Source organism: Bombina bombina, chromosome 1 (genome assembly GCF_027579735.1).
Source record: "Bombina bombina isolate aBomBom1 chromosome 1, aBomBom1.pri, whole genome shotgun sequence".
NCBI lineage: Eukaryota > Metazoa > Chordata > Amphibia > Anura > Bombinatoridae > Bombina > Bombina bombina.
Genome location: NC_069499.1, coordinates 370,730,422 through 370,750,943, shown reverse-complemented (window position 1 = coordinate 370,750,943; position 20,522 = coordinate 370,730,422).

The following is a 20,522-nucleotide window of genomic DNA, read 5'->3' as shown; positions in this document are numbered from 1 at the left end:
AGTCAACGTTTCGGCTGATACAGACAGCCTTTTTCAAGACAATCTATAATTTTAACATACAATATGTTATTTCAAGGTGCTACAAACACTGTGCACATTAGATTCTTATATAACAATTTTTAATTAACCCAGATAAAACCCCACCAAAATCACACAAAAAGTACAAAATATATTATTTTAATCCTTAATTATAAAGTTAAAATATGCACATATTCACATATCAGTGCCATTTTATCCAGCAGCGTTCACTATATATATATTTAAAGAACAGAATATTTACAAATGTATAAAGCACTAATGGAGATGTTAAAATGATCTCACCAGGAGTGTAAATGATACATTTAATGTCAGCCTATGTTATGACCAATCACTGAAAATTAATAAAGCAAAGGGTAAAACTCTGATTACACATTATATACAGCATCGCAACAATGTTGTAAATATTATACCAATACAAGACTATGCCGTTACGGTAATATGTGTAAAATTCAGGCAAACCCCTATCGAGGAGAACCATGAATAGCATACCACAAATTAAAAACATTGTATCAACAGTTTAACTGTATTGAGATACACAAAGAATAGATACCTTAGCATTTAGCCGATACGGCTTCTCATGCCGTCATTCAGGAAGGAGTATAGCTAAAAACTAACTGCTCTGATTTGAAATAGCCGCTCTAGGGCTTACCTGCTCAGGGATAGGCCGACTAACTCAGAGGTGTGTGACCTAACTGACCAATCTTGAAATAGAAAAATACTCTCCAATTGCAGCCTCTCGCTATGGAGATTTAAATTGTAAACAAGTAGTTATAATGAGACCCAAAATATGTTCAACCTGAGATGGACATAAAACAATTGATCCACATATAATAACAAAAGAAGTTAACATAACATACGAATCCCTGCACTCTCAGTGAACAACATATATACAAAAATTTTCGCCAATTATGGGTTATATAAGAGTGGACCCTAGGGACTCAGGTCTTAATATAAAATGTGTATGATGTTTGAAGCAATGGTGTAAAATTGATAACACGTTATTAGAAGAACACAAATGAGGCTAACCAAATAAAAAGAAACTATCCAATAACAATCTGTAATTGCAGGTATTTAAACTGCAGTCCAGAACTTGTAAAGGAACCCCAGACCAGTAAGAACTGATCATGGAACTAGTTACATACTAATAATAATACATGATGTTATACATACAATTTGATTACCCCTATGTTCAATGAAAAAGCATATATGTAGAATTTTTTGTACCGATTTAAAACTATGTAAGAGCGGTCTCTAGGGACTAAAAACTCTTGCTAGGTCAACACAGTGTTCAAATAAGTGGCATGTGACTCATGAGATATTGTTAATAGAACAGGGATAAATCTAATTGGGTATTAAGGCCTTTAGGGCACATTGTATCCACGAGCCTCTCTCTTTAAAAATTTCTCATCCATAGTACCCCCTTTTCTAAGTGGGGGATCCCTGTCTATTAATATTGTTCTCATCATAGAAATGGTGTGACCGTATTTTAAAAAATGACGTGCTACAGGTTGCTTACGCTCATTATTCTTGTAGGCTGCTCTGATGGCACTCATGATTGGCAAGACGTTCCCTGAACAAGGTACAGGTCTTGCCAACATAATATTTCCCACAGGGACAAATTATGACATAAATAACAAAATCTGAAAAGCATGTTATTGTTAGCCTGTTTCTAATTGAATGATGTTGAATTTTGTACGGGTGCCTGAAAGTCTCGCCAGTAAGAATGGTGTTGCAGGTGACGCAACTTCCACATTTATAACACCCAATATTTTTCTTGGGTAACCAGGTTTGCATGTCACAATGTAAATCATGTTTAACAATCATGGACTGAATGCCTTGCCTTTTTATAGACCATGCGTGAGGGTTTCAATTTTTTTAATGATAAAGTTGGGTCCTCTGCAAGAATATACAAATTCTTTACCAAAATGTTTTTAACCAGTTTGCTGACTGGCGTGTATGTAGTAATAAAATTAAGGGAATTGCATTAAGGGAATTGCATCCATTTTTTTCTCCATCACAGGCCTGTAAAATGCGAATAAATGAATAATCCATGATGAGGTCACTGTATATGATGTTTAACACACCAACAAGTGAGTGCCCTCCTGTATACCTTTTGTCTATGCGAAATAATTGAGGAGTCACCTGGGCAATTTCATTATATATGTATTTATGTATATATCAATATATATATATATATATATATATATATATATATATATATATATATATATATATATATATATATATATATATATATATACTGTATACTGTATATCAAATTCCAAAAAAGTAAGAAAAAGAAAGAAGATATAAAGAATTAGTTGGAATAAGGTTAAAGTAAGGGAATGGGGAAAAGATAACCCTGTCCAGCACTAAATCAATAACCCTAAATAACCATTACACTTTAAAGTTAAGATTTGTATCAAAAAATGATAATACACAATGGTTTGCTACAAACTAAACATCAATTTAATGCTAAATGCAGAAGTTGTTACAAAACCCAGCAGCAATGAGTGTCTTTGTAATGAAACAACACTAGTTATTATTACAAGGGGCAAATTATACCATCTGAGGATTAATCAAATAGTCCCAGACTAAATAAAGTCCAAAAATGTTGAAATCCAAAATTGAGCTGTGAATATAATTGGGTTCCCCTTTGTGAAGCAGTGGACAAGGATTAAGGTACAATCCTTTCTAGGTGAAAATTAATGGTTTTTTTTTGGAAATGCAAGTAAAGTATTGCTGAGTAACCCAGTCACACAAATATTTGCAAAATTATAATTTCTGTGTTTCCTCCATACGGCCACTTGTAATGGAGCACATATATAGTACTCAGGTTGCTTGTTATAGGGATCAGCAGAGCGCATACAGCATACCTCCCTTGCTGACATGGAGTATGCTTCCAATCCACAGCTCCTTAAGATACAACTTCCCTGCTTACAACCGCACCTTACGAGAGTTGCTCCTGTGGTTGCAGAGTTCCTGGGTGCCAAGTAAACTTGCTGTTGATGCTGTCCACTGTTACTTTCTACTTTCTCACGCTGCTGCTTGATAAGTGCTTAGTGGTTTTGGGACATTTGAATTACTTCTGCACTAGACACTCAGCTACACGTGTTTCACCCTTTAGGCTTAGGGCTTCTTCCGGCAAATCAATTTTAGATGTCATCAGGAGGAGTCTCTTTTTTCTTTTATGTAATTGGCAAGAGTCCATGAGCTAGTGACGTATGGGATATACAAGCCTACCAAGAGGGGCAAAGTTTCCCAAACCTCAAAATGCCTATTAATACACCCCTAACCACACTCCCAATTCAGTTTTACAAACTTTGCCTCCCTATGGAGGTGGTGAAGTAAGTTTGTGTTTGATTTTCTTCTGTGATATGCGCTTCTCAGCATTTTGAAGCCCGATTCCTCTCAGAGTAAAGTGATTGTCAGAGGGATGTTAAGGGAGTATTGAATTCTATGGTTTTCCTTGCAGGAAATCTTTTCATAGGTTCTCTGTTATCGGTCGTAGAGATTCATGTCCTACCTCCCTATTCAAATAGACGATATACTCTCATATTCCACTACCTCTACTGATAACTGTTTCAGTACTGGTTTGGCTATCTGCTATATGTGGATGGGTGTCTTTCGGTAAGTATGTTTTCATTGCTTAAGACACTCTCAGCTATGGTTTGGCAATTTATGTATTAATGTAACGTTCTAAATATATGTATTGTACTTATATTTGCCATGAGTCAGGTTTATGTATATTTTCTTTTGCAGACTTTCAGTTTCAAAATTGGGAAAACATATTTAGGAAGTTATTTTTTCTTACCTGGGGTATAGTCTTTTCTTCAAAATTGACTGTTTTTTATTAATTCTCGCGGGTAAAATTAGGCTTGCAAGGCCGCAAAATGCTGAGATTTATTGCGTCATTCTTGGCGCAAGATTTTTTTTACGTGAAGGTAAATTCGGTGATGCAAATTCATCATTTCTGGCGTCTTAGTTGACGCCAGGTCTCCTTGCACAAGGTTGAGTCTGCCATGATGCGAGTTGCATCATTTCTGGATGTTGTTAGCGCCAAAAAAAATAATATTTTAAATTTAGCGTCATTCTTGGCACCAAATAATTGAATTATTTAAACCCCACTTCCAATATGCCTCTTGCCTTTTTCTATGCTCAGAGGGCTATACTGTTTGCATTTTTTTCCCATTCCTGAAACTGCGATATAAGGAAATTGATAATTTTGCTTTATATGTTGTTTTTTTCTCTTACATTTGCAAGATGTCTCAATCTGATACTGTCTCAGTAACCACTGTTGGATCCCTGCTGCCTGATAACAGTTCTACCAAAGATAAGTGTATCTGTTGTAAATTAGCAGAGATTATATCTCCAGGTGTGGTATGTAACAGTTGTCATGATAAGCTTTTACATGTAGAGAATGTATCCATCAGTACTAGTACAATGCCTGTTGTTCCTTCAACATCTAATGTACATGATATCCCTGTGAATATAAAAGATTTTATTGATGATGCGATTCAGAAGGCTTTGTCTGCTATTCTGCCTTCAAATAAACGTAAAAGATCTTTTAAAACTTCTCATAAAGTTGATGAAATTTTAAATGACCGACAATATACTGAATTATCCTCCTCTGATGAGGATCTATCTGTTTCAGAAGATCCTACCTCAGATATTGACACTGACAAATCTACTTATCTGTTTAAGATGGAGTATATTCGTTCCTTGTTAAAAGAGGTGTTGATTACTTTGGATATTGAGGAAACTAGTCCTCTTGATACTAAAATTAGTAAATGTTTAAATTCTGCTTATAAACCTGCTGTGATAACCAAAAGTTATCTAATAGTGTAATGATTGAAATATGGAAAAATAAAGGTTTTGTTGCTCTTTTCTTAAAATAAGCAAGAGAAAATGATTTATTAAACTTACTTATTTAAGGTGAGTCATTAATTTTGTAATTGATAGAATATTATGAAACTTCACTAAGGTATGAATATGTAAATATTCAGGAAATATTATGAGTAACTGAGATTTAAGTTCAGAGAGAGTCATATGTGTTACAAAATTATGCAACAGTAAATGCTGATTAAAGCAGATAAAGCAAAGCAAAGGATTAGACTGCTTGATAAAGTAAAGGTAATTTCTTCACGCACTCACACTTTCATGCAATAAAATATATACACAGTCCAGACATACTAGCTTGAATACCAAACCGCAATCTACTGAGTCAGATGAGAATCACAATAAAGGTTATAGGTATCTCCAATAACAAACAATGGTGTCTAAGGTTTAACCTTTATGAATGAATAAATTGTAACGTGGAGAGCGGTACTTATCTTAACAGTAGCGGTGGTATGAAGCGTGGGGAGCGGTAATGCCTTTTGGATATAAAGGTTGAGAGGTAAGTTGCAGCTCTTAGGTTCAGCGTCTGTTTGGTGTGAGCGCGACTTCGGCGTGGTGAAAGAAGTTCCGTTTGGCGGATGAATCCGGAAGATGGTCCCGGTCAGGATAGAGGCAAAAGTAGATACCCAGCGGGTATCGAAGGCGATGTAAAAGACCTGAAGGTTATGCAACAAATGCACAATGTGGTAGTAGCTCCTCAGAGGAGCAAGGAGAAGTGAGAAACAACTTCAATTTTCAGGCCCTGATTAATGGGTAAGCACTTCCTTAAATAGGAAGGAAGTGCTAATGCAGGGTTTAGATTTAAAGGGATATCACATGCCCCCCTCCTCAGGGAATCACCCCTGGGGATTCTGCGTGAGGTTTAAGTGGATATTTCTTATGGAAGAACTTGATCAATCGGGGCGAATGGACTTCGGAATGAATGAGCCAGGAGTTTTCCTCAGGGCCGTAACCTTTCCATTTAATGAGATATTCCAGTTTATTTCTGTGTATCCTAGAATCCAGTATGGATTCAACCTCGAATTCTTCTTGATGATCAACCATAACAGGTGGTGGCGGAATAGAAGAAGGATGGTTTTTGGTTGGGAATGGTTTCAACAATGAGATATGGAAAGAAGGATGTATTTTGTAGTCTTTTGGCAGTTTAAGTCTAACCACATTGGAATTTATCACATGTTCTATTGGAAATGGACCCAAGAATTGATTCGCAAGTTTCTTGCTAGGAACTTTGAGTTTAAGATTTTTTGTTGAGAGAAGTACTAAGTCCCCAACCTTATAATCAGGACCCTTACGATGTTTTAAGTCATAATATGATTTTTGATATTGCTTGGCTTCATGTAGATGTCTTTTCAGGACAATTAACCTTTCGTGGAGGTTAGATGTAAATTCAGTTGCTGTAGGAGAGTTTACAGATTTGTTAGAAAGAGATATAGTGTTTGGGTGGTAACCATATGTTGCAAAAAAGGGGGAAGTTTTGATAGAAGTATTTATGGAATTGTTATATGTGAATTCGGCCATGGGAAGATAAACTGTCCAATCATCTTGGAGATGTGATATGTAACTTCGTAAGAATTGTTCTATGGTCTGATTAAGTCTCTCTGTGAGTCCATTAGTCTGGGGATGGAAAGCAGTGGTATAAAGGTGGTCAATCTTTAGCAATTTACACAGAGATCTCCAGAAGGATGAGGTAAATTGCGTTCCCCTATCTGTAATTATGTTGGAGGGTAAACCATGTAGTCTGACTATATGATCGATAAATACCTTAGCCGTAGTCATAGCTGAGGGTAATCCCTTAAGTGGGATAAAATGAGCTAGTCTGGTTAAATGGTCAATTATTACCATGATAGTATTATATTGTTGAGTGAGTGGGAGTTCAACAATAAAATCCATGGCTATGGTACTCCATGGTTTATCTGGGATAGGCAGAGGTGTAAGTAGACCAATTGGTCTCTTATGAACTAATTTATTTCGGGCACAATTTTCACATCCTGATACATAGTCATATATATATTTGTTCATGCCAGGCCACCAAAAATTACGTCGGGTTAGTTCAATGGTCTTTTTAATTCCAGGATGACCAGACATTGTATCATCATGAGTGTGTGTGAGTATTGATGATCTCATGCTCTTGGGAATATACAATTGACTGTTATGATAGTACAATCCAGATTGAGAGTCTTTAACACAAGTTTGGTGGGGTATTGAATCTTGTTTTAAAGCCTTGTGAACCTCTTGTTCTATAGGGGTCAGGACGCCTATGATTTTTTCAGGAGGGATAGTAAAATTAGGTGGTTCATGAGTTAAGCTTTCGTTTATACGTGATAAAGCATCAGCCTTAGTATTTTGACTGCCTGGTTTGTAGGTAATTATAAAGTTAAAACGGTCTAAAAATAGAGACCATCTCGCTTGTCTGGCTGTCAAAGTCTTGTTCTTTTTTAAATATTCAAGATTCTTATGGTCAGTAAAAATAATGAATGGAAGTTTAGATCCTTCTAGGAGGTGTCTCCATTGTTCAAGGGCACTCTTTATTGCTAACAATTCTTTGTCCCCCACACTATAATTACTTTCTGCACTAGTTAAGGTTCTTGAATAAAATGCAATGGGGTGAATTTCTCCATTCTCAACTTGTTGTTGGGAGAGTACTGCTCCTATGCCAGTATTAGAGGCATCTGCTTCAAGTTGGAATTGTAGATCAAAGTTGGGTAGTGATAAGATTGGTGCTGTAGAAAATAACTCTTTAAGTTTTTCGAAGGTTTCTTGAGCTTTTTGAGACCATTTAAATTTTTGATTAACACTAGTCAGTTGTGTCAGTGGTCTTACTATTGAAGAAAAGTTTTTAATAAACTTTCGATAAAAATTAGCGAAACCGATAAAGCGTTGTAACGCTTTTACAGTAGTGGGAGCTGGCCAATCTTTAATGGCAGACACTTTGTCAGGATCCATTTGTACATGGTTAGGAGTTATTATATAACCTAAAAATTTTATCTTAGAGACATGGAATACACATTTTTCTAATTTAGCATATAATTTGTGCTCCTTGAGACGGGTGAGTACCCATCTTACATGCTTTTCGTGATCAGAGGGTGTTTTGGAGTATATTAGAATATCATCTAAGTAAATTATAACACAGATGTCCATAAGGTCGTGGAATATTTCATTAATAAAATGCTGGAATGTTGCAGGAGCATTGCTTAAGCCGAAGGGCATTACATTATATTGAAAGAGCCCATAACGGGTTCTAAAGGCGGTTTTCCACTCATGACCTTCTTTCATACGGATAAGATTGTAAGCCCCCTTAAGATCAAGTTTTGAATAAATTGTAGCTTCGTTTAAACGTTCCAATAATTCGGGTATGAGGGGTAGAGGATATCTGTTTTTAACAGTAATTTCGTTTAAAGCTCTATAATCAATAATGGGTCTTATTGTACCGTCCTTATTGCGTACTAGGAACATTCCAGCAGCAGCTGGAGATGTTGAGTGGGATATAAAACCTTTTCGGAGATTGTCGTCTAAATAGGAACGTAAGTAAGTAAGTTCCTCTTGTGAAAGTGGGTATATTTTTCCGTGAGGAATTTGAGAGCCCGGTATCAGATCAATTGGACAATCAAACTCCCTATGAGGGGGGAGGTTTTCTGCCTCTTTTAGATCAAACACCTCTGCCAGATCCTGATAAATTTCTGGTAGTTCAGATTCAATAGCAGAGATTAACTGATATGGATAACATGTTTTTAAACAGAATGGTGATGCTAATGATACCTGTGGAGTGGACCAGTCAATGCTGGGGTTATGTTTTTTTAACCATGAAAAGCCAAAAATAAGTGTATGCATGTGGATGGAAATTAAGTCAAAAGTAAGATATTCAGTATGTCCATTGTCAGTTGTCACTAGTAAAGGTATTGTTTGAAGAGTAATGGGACCATGTTGTATGAGGGAACCATCAATAAGTTTAACTGAGACTGGTTGTGCCTTGCAAACAGTAGGAATTTTATTTAAATCAACAAAAGATATATCGATATAATTTCCGGCTGCCCCAGAATCGATCAATGCATTAGACTGTACGTTTTTCTGATCCCACTGTAAAGAAAGGTTAAGAGTCAATTGAGGGTTTTGAGTGAAGTATAAAATATTATGTTTTGAATGAATCTTACCCTTCTTCTGTTTTTGAAGAATTGGGCAATTATTAACTGAGTGTTCTTTTTGCCCACAATATAAGCATAGATTCTCAGATCTGCGTCTGGCCTTTTCTTCAGGTGTTAAAGGTCCTTTTATGGCTCCAATCTCCATTGGGGTCTGATTAGAATTACCCTTTTCCTGGTTGGGTGTGTAAAGATACGGACGTCTAGGTGGTACGTCACAGGTAGCTCTCTCAGCCTTCCTTTCACGTATTCGCCGATCCAGGGTAGTACTTAATTTCATCAGTCCATTCAGGGTTTCGGGCATCTCCAAACGGGACAACTCATCTTTTAACAATTCTGAAAGGCCCAGTCTGAACTGGTTCTTCAAACTAATTTCATTCCATTTAGAATCATCTATCCACATTTGGAATTCAGTAATATAATCTTCTATATTCCTCTTACCCTGTTTTAGGGATCTCAGTTTAGTTTCTGCCGTCATCTGTGAATGAGAGTCCTCATATAAGGATGTCATGGCTAAAAAAAATTCTTCCAAGGAATCTAAGATTGGATGGTTATTCTCAAAATATCTATTAGCCCATGAGCGAGGCTCCCCCTGGAGGAAGGAGATGGTAGTACAAACCTTGATTCTCTCAGAGTGATAAGTTTTAGGCCTTAATGAAAAAAGTAATTTACAAGCATTTTTAAAGTCTCTATATTCACTTCGTTTACCAGAAAAGGGTTGAGGATAGTTAATGTGAGGTTCAGGGACTTCTGAGCTCTTGGCTGGTAAACATTCTTTTACTAGAGTTTTAAGTGCTTTATTTTCTGATTGTACCTCAGTTAAGGCCCTGGCTAGATATTCTAATTTTTGATGGATGTTGGTGAATTCATTTTTTATTTCACTAGGATCCATCCTATATTTTACAGGTTATAACCTTATAGGCCTGAAAATTCTGTGATAACCAAAAGTTATCTAATAGTGTAATGATTGAAATATGGAAAAATAAAGGTTTTGTTGCTCTTTTCTTAAAATAAGCAAGAGAAAATGATTTATTAAACTTACTTATTTAAGGTGAGTCATTAATTTTGTAATTGATAGAATATTATGAAACTTCACTAAGGTATGAATATGTAAATATTCAGGAAATATTATGAGTAACTGAGATTTAAGTTCAGAGAGAGTCATATGTGTTACAAAATTATGCAACAGTAAATGCTGATTAAAGCAGATAAAGCAAAGCAAAGGATTAGACTGCTTGATAAAGTAAAGGTAATTTCTTCACGCACTCACACTTTCATGCAATAAAATATATACACAGTCCAGACATACTAGCTTGAATACCAAACCGCAATCTACTGAGTCAGATGAGAATCACAATAAAGGTTATAGGTATCTCCAATAACAAACAATGGTGTCTAAGGTTTAACCTTTATGAATGAATAAATTGTAACGTGGAGAGCGGTACTTATCTTAACAGTAGCGGTGGTATGAAGCGTGGGGAGCGGTAATGCCTTTTGGATATAAAGGTTGAGAGGTAAGTTGCAGCTCTTAGGTTCAGCGTCTGTTTGGTGTGAGCGCGACTTCGGCGTGGTGAAAGAAGTTCCGTTTGGCGGATGAATCCGGAAGATGGTCCCGGTCAGGATAGAGGCAAAAGTAGATACCCAGCGGGTATCGAAGGCGATGTAAAAGACCTGAAGGTTATGCAACAAATGCACAATGTGGTAGTAGCTCCTCAGAGGAGCAAGGAGAAGTGAGAAACAACTTCAATTTTCAGGCCCTGATTAATGGGTAAGCACTTCCTTAAATAGGAAGGAAGTGCTAATGCAGGGTTTAGATTTAAAGGGATATCACACCTGCTGTGGTTACTCCAGAGGTTTTTCCAGTTCCTGATGCTATTTCTGATATGATTTCAAAGGAATGGAATAGGCCTGGTACTTCTTTTATTCCTTCTTCTATGTTTAAAAAGTTGTATCCTTTGCCAGCAGTCAGATTGGAGTAATGGCTGATGTTGCAGCTGCATCAACTTTTTGGTTGGAAAGCTTAGCGCAACAGGAAACAGATCCTGAATTGTCTAGCATTGTTCGCTTGCTTCAACATGCTAATCATTTTATCTGTGATGCTATTTTTGATATCATCAAAATTGATGTTAAATATATGTCTTTAGCTATTTTAGCTAGAAGAGCTTTGCTGCTCAAGTATTGGAATGCTGGCATGGTATCTAAGTCTAGATTACTATCTCTTTCTTTCCAAGGTAACAATTTATTTGGTTCTCAGTTGGATTCAATTATGTCAACTGTCACTGGGGGTAAGGGAGTTTTTTTTTTACCTCAGGATAAAAAGATCTAAGGGTAAATCTAAAGCTTCTAATCGTTTTTGTTCTTTTCAACAGAATAAGGAACAGAAACCAAATTATTCGCCCAAATAATATGGTTCCAATTGGAAAACTTCTTCAAGTTGGAATGAATCCAAGCCTTTTAAGAAACCAAAACCAGCCCCCAAGTCTGCATGATGGTGCGGCCCTCATTTCAGCTCAGCTGGTGGGGGCAGATTAAACATTTTCCAAAACATTTGGGCAGATTCTGTCCAAAATCATTGAATTCAGAGTATTGTCTCTCAAAGGTATCAAATAGGATTCAGAGTAAGACCTCCTGTGAGAAGATTTTTTCTCTCATGCATTCCAGCAAATCCAGTGAAGGCTCAGACTTTTCTGAAGTGTGTTTCAGATTTAGAGCTTTCAGGGGTAATCAAACCAGTTCCGTTTCAGGAACAGGGTCTGGGGTTTTATTCAAATCTATTCATTGTCCCAAAGAAAGAAAATTCATTCAGGCCAGTTCTGGATCTGAAAATTTTGAATCGTTTTGTAAGAGTGCCAACTTTCAAAATGGTGACTATAAGGACTATTCTGCCTTTTGTTCAGCAAGGTCATTATATGTCCATGATAGACTTACAGGATGCATATCTTCATATTCTTATTCATCCAGACCACTATAGGTTACTAAGATTCTCTTTTCTAGACAAGCATTACCAATTTGTCGCTCTTCCATTTGGCCTAGCGACAGCTCCAATAATTTTTTCAAAGGTTCTCGGTGCCCTAATCTCTGTAATCAGAGAACAGGGTATTGTGGTGTTTCCTTATTTGGACAATATCTTGGTACTAGCTCAATCTTTACATTCTGCCAAATCTCACACAAATCAACTAGTGTTGTTTCTTCAAAGACAAGGTTGGAGGATCAATTTACCAAAAAGTTCCATGATTACTCAGACAAGGGTCACCTTTTTAGGCTTCCAGATAGATTCAGTGTCCATGACTCTTTCTCTAACAGACAAGAGACGAATAAAATTGGTTTCAGCTTGTCAGAACCTTCAGTCTCAATCATTCCCTTCAGTGGCTATGTACTTCCAGTTTTAGGTCTCATGACTGCAGCATTGGACGCGATCCCCTTTGCTCGTTTTCATAAGAGACCTCTCCAGCTTTGGATGCTGAAACAATGGTGCAGGGATTATACAAAGATATCACAGTTAATATCCTTAAATCCCAATGTTTGACTCTCTCTGACTTGGTGGTTAGACCACCATTGTATAGTTCAAGGGGCCTCTTTTGTTCATCCAGTCTGGACTGTAATCACAACAGATGCAAGTATTTCAGTTTGGAGAGCTCCCTGGAGATCTCTGACAGCACAAGAGGCGAGGTTACCAATCAATATTTTAGAACTCTGTACTATTTTCAGGGCTCTTCAGGTTTGGCCTCTGTTGAAGAGAGAACCATTCATTTGTTTTCAGACAGACAATATAACATCTGTGGCATATGTCAATCATCAGGGTGGGACTCACAGTCCCCTAGCTATGAAAGAAGTATCTTGGATACTTTCTTGGGCGGAATCCAGCTCTTGTCTAATTTCTGCGGTACATATCCCAGGTGTAGACAATTGGGAAGCAGCGTATCTCAGCCATCAGACTTTACATCCTGGGGAGTGGTTTCTCCATCCAGATGTGTTTTTTCAGATTGTTCAGATGTTGGGTCTTCCAGAAATAGATCTGATGGCTTCCCATTTAAACAAGAAACTTCCCAGGTACTTGTCCAGGTCCAGGGATCTTCATGTGAAGTTGGTGGATGCATTGGCAGTTCCTTGGTTTTACCAACCTGCTTATATCTTCCCGCCTCTAGTTCTTCTTCCAAGAGTGATCTCCATGGAACAATCATTTGTGTTCCTGGTAGCACCAGCATGACTTCACAGGTTCTGGTATGCAGATCTTGTCCGGATGTCCAGTTGCCAACCTTGGCCACTTCCTTTAAGACCAGACCTTCTGTCTCAAGGACCGTTTTTCCTTCAGGATCTAAAATCATTAAATTTGAAGGTATGGAAATTGAACGCTTAGTGCTTAGTCATAGAGGTTTCTCTGACTCAGTGATTAATACTATGTTACAGGCTCGTAAATCTGTTTCTAGGAAGATTTATTATCGAGTTTGGAAGACTTATATTTCATGGTGTTCTCATAAATTCTCCAGGCATTCTTTTAGAATTCCTAGAATTTTACAGTTCCTTCAGGATGGTTTGGATAAAGGCTTGGCTGCAAGTTCCTTGAAGGGACAAATCTCTGCTCTTTCTGTTTTATTTCACAGAAAGATTGCTAAGCTTCCTGATATTCACTGTTTTGTGCAGACTTTGGTCCATATCAGGCCTGTCATCAAATCAATCTCTCCTCCTTGGAGTCTTAATTTGGTTTTGAAGACCTTACAGGCTCCTCCTTTTGAGCCTATTCATTCTTTGGATATTAAACTACTTTCTTGGAAAGTGTTGTTCCTTTTGGCTATCTCTTCTACTAGAAGAGTTTCAGAATTATCTTCTCTTTCTTGTGTGTCTCCTTTTCTGATTTTCCATCAGGATAAGGCAGTTTTGCGGACTTCATTTAAATTTTTACCTAAAGTTGTGAATTCTAACAACATTAATAGGGAAATTGTTGTTCCCTTGTTGTGTCCTAATCCTAAGAATTCTTTGAAGAGGTCCTTACATTCTCTGGATGCTGTAAGAGCTTTGAAATATTATGTTGAAGCTACTAAAGATTTCAGGAAGACTTCTAGTCTATTTATTGTCTTTTCTGGTCCTAGGAAGGGTCAGAAAACTTCTGCCATTTCCTTGGCATCCTGGTTAAATTTTTTGATTCATTTTGATTCATCAGGCTTATTTGGAGTCGGGTCAGGTCCCGCCTCAGATAATCACAGCTCATTCTACTAGATCAGTTTCCACTTCATGGGCTTTTAAGAATGAAGCTTCAGTTGATCAGATTTGCAAAGCAGCAACTTTGTCTTCTTTGCATACATTTACTAAATTCTACCATTTTGATGTATTTGCCTCTTTGGAAGCAGTTTTTGGTAGAAAAGTTCTTCAGGCAGCTGTTTCAGTTTGATTCCTCTGCTTATGTTTTAATTTTTTTCTTTTCAATTATGAGAAAAACTTATTTTTTGGATGTGGATTTAATTTTTTCAGCGGAAAATGGCTGTTTTTATTTTTATCCCTCCCTCTCTAGTGACTCTTCTGTGGAGTTCCACATCTTGGGTATTAATATCCCATATGTCACTGGCTCATAGACTATTGCCAATTACATGAAAGAAAACATAATTTATGTAAGAACTTACCTGATAAATTAATTTCTTTCATATTGGCAAGAGTCCATGAGTCCCACCCTTTTTATGGTGGTTATGTTTTTTTTTGTTTAAAGCACAATTATATTTCCAGTTCCTTTTTTATGCTTTTTTACTCCTTTTTCTATCACTCCCCTACTTGGCTATTCGTTAAACTGAATTGTGGGTTTGATGAGGGTGAGGGATGTATTTATAGGCATATTGAAGTTTGGGAACTTTGCCCCTCCTGGTAGGATTGTATATCCCATACGTCACTAGCTCATGGACTCTTGCCAATATGAAAGAAATGAATTTATCATGTAAGTTCTTACATAAATTATGTTATTTCCATTATAGGAACCTCCCTTATCACACTTCACAGTTCTGCTATTTGGTAAGTGGGTGAATTTTTTGGAATTTGATCATTCATTATAGTCCCCTAGCACCATTAATTGCTACAAAAAATGCACAGGTAGCAATTATTTGTCAAATCTTTCCACTTATTAACTATGTGGTCCTGTTTCTTTAAAAACAAATATATATATATATATATATATATATAAGTTAGTTTAACCAGCTCAGGTCCATATATCTTTCTTGCTCTTTGTTTAATAGTTTTATTTCCCTTATCTCTGTAATTTTGAACTTTCCCTGTGTTTTTTGCTAGAATTACCCCTAGCTCAAGTGTTCATAGATATACCCTCCCCATTCCTTAACTTTTTTGCAGGCCCATCTGACACTAATATATCTCTCTCCCTCAGCCTGATTTTAAAGTATATCTGCCCCAGTCTTGCAAGCAATACACAGACCTCCATTTCAGCTGTCCCACTGCTCTGCAAACAGGTAGCTTCTGGAGGATAGTTTCTGACATAGCACATCTCCTTAGTGAAACCATAGCTCAAAACCCAAAAAGTGAAATTTAGTTTTTTGGAGATTTTAATATTGATTGGCTGAATCCAAACAATAATAGTTGTTGCTCGCTGTTTAAGACTTTGCAGCTAATGCAATTAATCTCCTCTCCAACTCGCATAAACATCAAAAGCCATAATCACTCCCTGCTCAATTGGATTCTCTCCACTTCTCCTGACCGAATCCAGGAGGCAGGTGCTCTCCCTAACAATTTAAGTGACCACTGCTTAGTGTACTGCATGCACAAAATAAAGGCAACTAAATCCTCCCCCAAGGTTAAAATCACCAGGTCCTTCAAAAAATGTAATCTTCAATAATTTCTAAATGACATCAAGAACCTTCCCAGGCACAGATTAAACCTAATCCCAGATTTAGACTCTGTAGTTTAATTCTTTCAGTCCGAACTCCTACAAGGTGTGAATTTGCATGCCCCACTGCGTAATGTGAGAGTAAAAGGAGCACATTTGAATTAGATCACAGCTGACCTCATTCAAATGTACCAGTTTCAGGATTCATTGTTGTCAAAGTTCATGCATACTGGCTCTATGAACGATCACTGTGTATATAGACAATGGCAAAATATATGCACTAAACAAACAAAATTGACAAAGGCCCAAAATTTCTGTGAAAATCTATCTGAACAATAACATATCAAACCCTAGAAAGATTTGGAAAGTCATAAATAACTTACAAACTCCACCAATTCACTCCCAACCCTCCATTGTCAATGTGGACAACCAAACTCTGCAACTTCCCTTAGAAGTAGCAAATTCCTTTAATAATTATTTTGTCAGATGCTCCACAAACCTGATTGACAAACTAATAAATGACACACTTATCCTGAAACTACAAATGTGGATCAGGCCCCACTAAATCAGCAAAGACCCAATATAGAGAAGTTCAATTTTAGACCTGTACCCATCAATATCATTAAGAAACACCTTAATAATCTAAAAATGAAAAATCAGTCTGGACCTGATCAAATACCAGCAAAGCTGTTGATGCTCAGTGCGCCGGCAATTGCTAAACCTGTCACAACCCTAATTAACAAATCCTTGGTGTCTGGTTACATACCCAAACTTTGGAAAACTGCAAGAGTAGTGCCTATCCATAAAAGTGGGGAGATAACCTTGGTTTCTAACTATTGCCCAATATCATTGCTCCCAGTATTGTCAAAAATCTTAGAAAAATGTGTCCATATGCAGTTATGTGAGTATTACCAACAATCTAACTATCTGACCCCTGTTCAATCAGGTTTTCGCCCGAATCACTCCACTACAACTGCCCTCCTAAAAGTTTACAACGGCATCCAAACTGGCATGGAACAAGGAGACCTAACTGAGGCTATTTTCCTTGATTTTGAAAAGGCCTTTGACACAGTAGACCACAACATTCTACTGCTCAAACTAAAAAACTCAGGTATTGGTGATCGTCCGCTAACCTCGATTTGATCATATGTATCGGATTGATTACAATATGTCTCCATTTCTGACAGCGACTCCCTCCCTCTCCCAGTCACGTGTGGTGTTCTCCAAGGTTCCATTCTTGGCCCCCTACTATTCACATTATTTATAAATGATCTGCCTAATGTCTGCAAATCCTCAACTGTACACAGATGACACAGTAATCTATGCAAACAAATCCGATCTGCCGCAGCTTGAAGCAGTGCTCCAAGACCAGTTCACAGAAGTAGAAAAGTGGATCTCAAAAACAAACTCTTCCTAAACACTGACAAAACTGTCACAATGATCTTTGGAACGAGACTTAAATTACACAAACTACAAAATTCCCATCTATGGGGCCTATTTATTATGTGTCTGTCCGAAATGATCCGATCAGTGGATCATGTCCGACAGACATCGCTGAATGCGGAGAGCAATACGCTCTCTGCATTCAGCATTGCACAAGCAGCTCTTGTGAACTGCTGGTGCAACGCCACCCCCTGCAGATTCGTGGCCAATCTGCCACTAGCAGGGGGTGTCAATCAACCCGATTGTATTAGATTGGGTTGAATTGCGGCAATGTCTGTCTGCCTCCTCAGAGCAGGTGGACAGGTTATGGAGCAGCGGCCTTTAGACCGCTGCTTCATAACTTGTGTATCTGGCGAGTCTGAAGGCTCGCCAAAAACATGGGCCCTCAAGATCCATACGGAGCTTGATAAATGGGCCCCTATGCATCAAAACAAAATCAAATTGCACACTGATTGCAGTCCACTCTTTCAAATACTTGGGTATGTTGTTAGACCCCAATCTATCTTTTGGCCTCCACATAGAAAAACTTGCATCTAAACTTTATCCAAAACTAGGTGCCCTGTACAGAAACTAATCCTGCCTCAGCCCTACAGTAAAGGAAAAGATTGTACAGCAAATGCTGATGCCAATCATGGATTATGGGGATGTAGTATATGCACCTGCACTGCAAACTCACCTTAATAAACTTAATAAATTGTATAGCTCGTTCCGCTGCTTTGTGCTACAATGTAATTACAGGACCCATCATTGTGACATGCTAAAAGAACTAAACTGGCTGTCGCTGGAATCCAGACGCATCCTCCATCTTTCCAGTCTTGTGTTTAAGAGCTTTTCTGGGAAGCTCCCACCCTACCTGAGTAGAATGCTCTCCCCGGCTAGTTCCACCTCCTATAACTTCAGATCCAGTACCAGCACATTATTTAGCTTGCCTCAATACAAAAAGAAAGCAGCTCAATCCTCCTTTTCTTACAGAGCACCACAATTATGGAACAACCTCCCAAACACTTTCAAACTTTCCCCAAGCCTAATATCCTTTAAGAGATCCCTCTCTATATATCTCAAAACAGAATGCACCTGTCATGGTTGATTATATATTTCCTACCTGTTCTATGTTAAATTTTGCATATAGTGTGTATTATTATTGTTTTTGTATTTTATTGTACCCTACTGTATCAATGTTTTGTGGACCCAGGACATACTTGAAAACGAGAGAAATCTCAATGTATCCTTCCTGGTAAAATATTTTATAAATAAATAATATATATATATATATATATATATATATATATATATATATATATATATATATATATATATATATATATATATATATATATATATATATATATTATATATATGTAACTGGTGAGTGCTGGGTGTTTCTATGTGTTGTATTACTTTTTGTTTGTAATCTCCCTTGTTTCTTGCACCCATTCCGGACTGGGGTTAACTGCCTGTGGCTCTGGTGACATCACAGCTTTTTTGGAGTGCTATTTAGCACCCAGGGCTGGATGTTGCTGAGTCACAGGATGTGTACCTGGTCCGGTCTTGGAGTGCAGTTCCCTTCCATGTTTTGTATTTTCTCTGGGTGATTACATCCACCTGTGCACCCCTTCTTTGTTCTCAGTCTGTTTGGCTTTTGAGCTCGCATGATGGTGTGGCTGTGTTAGGGACTCAGGCAGTGGAAAGGATCTTGATGTGGTGCCTGAGCTTTCCTATTTGGCCAGATGCGGTAACTAACCTTTCCAGTTGTGATTTTATCTTAGCTGTGAGCTAGCTGGTGAGTGCTGGGCGTTTCTATGTGTTGTATTACTTTTTGTTTGTAATCTCCCTTGTTTCTTGCACCCATTCTGGACTGGGGTTAACTGCCTGTGGCTCTGGTGACATCACAGCTTTTTTGGAGTGCTATTTAGCACCCAGGGCTGGATGTTGCTGAGTCACAGGATGTGTACCTGGTCCGGTCTTGGAGAGCAGTTCCCTTCCATGTTTTGTATTTTCTCTGGGTGATTACATCCACCTGTGCACCCCTTCTTTGTTCTCAGTCTATTTGGCTTTGTGAGCTCGCATGACGGTGTGGCTGTGTTAGGGACTCAGGCAGTTGAAAGAACCTTGACGTGGTGCCTGAGCTTTCCCATTTGGCCAGATGCGGTAACTAACCTTTCCAGTTGTGATTTTATCTTAGCTGTGAGCTAGCTGGTGAGTGCTGGGTGTTTCTATGTGTTGTATTACTTTTTGTTTGTAATCTCCCTTGTTTCTTGCACCCATTCCGGACTGGGGTTAACTGCCTGTGGCTCTGGTGACATCACAGCTTTTTTGGAGTGCTATTTAGCACCCAGGGCTGGATGTTGCTGAGTCACAGGATGTGTACCTGGCCCGGTCTTGGAGTGTAGTTCCCTTCCATGTTTTATATATATATATATATATATATATATACTGTATATATATATATATATATATATATATATATATATATATATATATATATATATATATATATATATATATATATATATATATATAAATAAATGTGTATGTATATATATATATATATATGTATGTATATATATATATATATATATATATATATATATATATATATATATATACATATGCTTCTGTACACGCCGCTGAACATATCTTTTGTACTTCTACACGAAAACAGTCTTGAAAAAGGTCCCTCTGAGGGCAAAAACGTTGACTGAAACTTTACTGAAGAAAAAATAATAAAAGTATGTTCATTAAGACCTGTGAGTGCCTCTTCTTACTTTGAAGTTTCTATCTATCTACCATAGAGAGCACCCAGGCATTTCACCATAACAGTGAGTGCTGGGAACTACATATATAGGATTAGCGCCCACAAATCGAGTATTAGAAATAGAGATATGACACAGCCAGTGTCTGCTAATTTTACTATGGCAGGACATACTGTCAGTCAATTAAGGTTTCAGATAATTGATCATATCCCTAAACTTAGGAGAGGGGGCAATAGGGAAACCTTCCAGAAAAAAAGAGAGGTTTGGTGGATACATCAGTTAGGCACCCTTTGTCCGATAGGTTTAAACAGAGATTATGATTTACATTTGTTTCTGTAAAATCTGTTTATGTATATTTTTATGCTTTTTTTCTTTTTCAAGATTAGACTAAAAATTGTATAGTTAGTAATGAATTAGTAATGAATTTTGGAAATT